General features: G+C 38.5%; 1 long non-coding RNA gene across 3 annotated transcripts; it reads right to left on the reverse strand.

Annotated features, from left to right (window-relative positions):
- Positions 1 to 810: 810 nt before the first annotated feature.
- On the reverse strand, positions 811 to 2,837 carry LOC125532088. Of its 3 annotated transcripts, none has more exons than XR_007293724.1 (3): positions 2,231 to 2,837; positions 1,437 to 2,140; positions 811 to 1,351 (listed from the first exon to the last, which is right to left on the reverse strand). It is a non-coding gene; the product is annotated as an uncharacterized LOC125532088 (long non-coding RNA). The 3 variants fall into 3 exon arrangements; XR_007293723.1 differs by having other exon boundaries at positions 811 to 1,068; positions 1,167 to 1,351; positions 1,437 to 2,837; XR_007293722.1 differs by having other exon boundaries at positions 1,437 to 2,837.
- Positions 2,838 to 3,057: the final 220 nt, after the last annotated feature.

The raw sequence follows: 3,057 nt of genomic DNA on the forward strand, positions 1-3,057 counted from the left end.
GCACCTGCATGACGTGCTCGGTGCCCACAACAGCAGCGACGAACTATGGCCTCCCTAGCCGACGAGCAGAAAGCACGGGTGTTCCGCTATAGTCATACGTGTTGTCCAAGATTTTACTCTGCTGCTGCTTAATGTAGGTACTATCAGTAATTCAATAGTAGCAGTACTATTACTACGTTCCTTTTGGCGCCGATGGAGACCCAACATTCCTCCATGAAAAAAAGAGTTGCTGCCGGCCGATGATCGAGCAGTGGCACAAACGCACTCCACAAAAATCCTTGCCAAAGTATGCATGCGATCTGAAAAAGGCTAGCATGGCATTTTGTCCGCACTAGTAAGTATGCATGTGCAACGCACGTCTCGCTTAAATATGTTCTACTATGAAACTTAATAATTCTGTTATAACATAAATCTACATTTTGAGCAGCTGCAATCTCACGCAAAAAGCATATAATTCCGAACTCGTACAAATGACTGAAAATATTGTGCTTTATAAATCAACAGGCCCATGTCCATTGCTTAGCAAATACCTCAGTCCGTCAAGAAAATGTAATTGTGGCCTATGGCCATGCATGCACCCCTAGCTAGTGCATCTCGACAACCAAGGCCATGACCAACATCTCGCCAGCATCCACAGTGCCATATAGATATTCACGTATCACAGACAAAATTGTTTCTCATATATCACATCCATGACCTCTTAAACTGTATAATTGACATAATTCACCAGTTATTTCAATCTTAAAGTCATCATTGCATCCAAACTGAAGTAAATTTGAGTTGCTCAAAAAAAAGTTGCTCAAAAAAAACTCAAGTAAATTTGAGGTGTAATATTTCCAACCAAGAAAAATACATCTTCAATCTTATTTTCTTCTAGGTCGTGCCTATGAGTGGGCCATTGCCAATAAGCACCAGGAAAAAAGATATGCAAGTGTGTGTACAGAGGCAATGAAAATTAGTAGTTTCCACATAAGCTGATCAAATGAAATAATTCGTCAACGTTCTGAGATACAAGTTTGTCCACCAAAGAAACAAAACATTGCTAGTCAGCAAACCAAGCTGCAGCACCTGTGGTTGTTCCAAGCAAAATCAGGTACCCGTGAAACCAAAACCAGCCACAGAGACAAAGCAGATGCCCAAACCGCTGAAGGTAGAAACACGCTTACTCATAATCTAGAGGCATTTTGTGGTCATTTAGTGTTCATCCTTCCATGGCAAGGTCCAAAGCAACGAAGGTACTTGCAACTTGATATTTGGAAGCTCGCCATGTATCTGGCTCCTTTTTTTGCGATCGCAAAAAAATCAATCTCTAGGAGAGTATTAACACATATCACTGATAATGAACATAACTCTGCAAAGAAAAAGGAAAAAGTGAGAAGGAGATTAATAAACGTAGCTGTACATATGCTACATAAATTTCCATCTAATATTCTCACCTTGGTCCCGGTCTGCAGTATGTCGTCTTGCCCATCCAGCCTGAACTGATAGAGAAAGTTCCATGTGACACTTTATTTGTGAGGATATAACATGAGTCAACAACAAATTTATCATTGTTATTCATGGCAAGATAATAGATCATTCATAAATATATATTTTGTTGGATGTTGATTACTGGAAAGTAATACCAATATGGGCTTACAAATTTGGGCATGCTTCTTTTCAACGACGACACCTATTAGCAGAGGTAAATCATAATATTATAGACATATGTTACTAATAGAAAATACTACTTTTCTTTTTATATTACTTAAATTAGAACAATCAATTTCTTCCATGTCCCGAAACTTCTCATTGAGCCTCTCCATTTAACTCAGCAATTTTGGGTTATGGTAAAATCATGGGTTTTCAACAAAATAAAAACAAACAAGACCAATAAGAAAGAAAACTTAAGAATTCAAGCCTATCAGACAATCATGCACCTCCGGTGGCATGTCGACAATCAGACATACCAAAACCTTTAGTCCTAATTTTTTCCCCAATACAATGTGTGAAACAACAAATAATAACCTTGTGTGTGTGTGTGAAACAACAAATAATAACCTTCATACCAGCAATGCATATTAATATTAGAAGATCAAAATGTGTTTCACTGTGTAACATTTCCATTGCATGTACATAACATGCTATGCATCAAATCCCCCTGCACAAGATTCCTCTGTCATGGCCACACTCGTATCCAGTGGGGGTGGAGTAGCCTAGGACGTGAAGCAGGGAAAGGGGCACAACATACCGGTGCGGCCGGCGACGGCGGAGACACAAAGGACTGCTCGGCCTCCTCGTCCCCACAATGCTTTAACTATCTTGGATATCTTTCAAAAAGAATGGCAATGAGGGCGTCGGTTGCTACAAATTCATGACTTCAAAGAAACACAATAACCCATTAGATGGTTCAGTACAAATCATTTCTTCACTTGCAGTACCATGTAAAACATTGAATAGGTATGCATCACTCATCATTTCAAAAAGACTTCGAACAAAAACATTCAACACCTCTGACTCCACAAAGATTTAAGAAATTAGGGTGCCTAAATCTTTATGCAGAACTGGGTACATCTTACTTATTAGTTAGCCAACCACCGTATCCAAGTGGCCCAATTACGTGAATACAATCAGTATCAATCATAAGTATGAAACATGAAACTTTCTGAAATGATCAGTACTTATTAGGTCTCAAACTATACATATAGAAACTTGAGACTGCAGACATGAACGGTCGACTCTGAAACTCCACTCAAATCACCACATTATCTAAGCATGCTCAGTTAGCAACAGTAAAACAAATTACAGAATCTGAAACCTCACACATTATTTAGAGAGTACCTTATTTTCTATTCTTGTTACACTGTAATCACTGTACACTCTGAATAAAAAAAGAAACAAACACTTGATTGATATGGTCATCATATGTGAAATAAGACAGTATGTGACAAACTATATAAAGCCGTAGATTTTGATGTACTACTAATATTTGGTCACCCAAACTCATATAATAGTTCCTCACCTGCAAATCCTCCAGTAGTTGTGCTGACATATGAAACATCTTCTTGATCTCCCTAA

This window comes from Triticum urartu, unplaced genomic scaffold, assembly GCF_003073215.2.
Source record: "Triticum urartu cultivar G1812 unplaced genomic scaffold, Tu2.1 TuUngrouped_contig_9012, whole genome shotgun sequence".
In the NCBI taxonomy this organism is placed as follows: domain Eukaryota; kingdom Viridiplantae; phylum Streptophyta; class Magnoliopsida; order Poales; family Poaceae; genus Triticum; species Triticum urartu.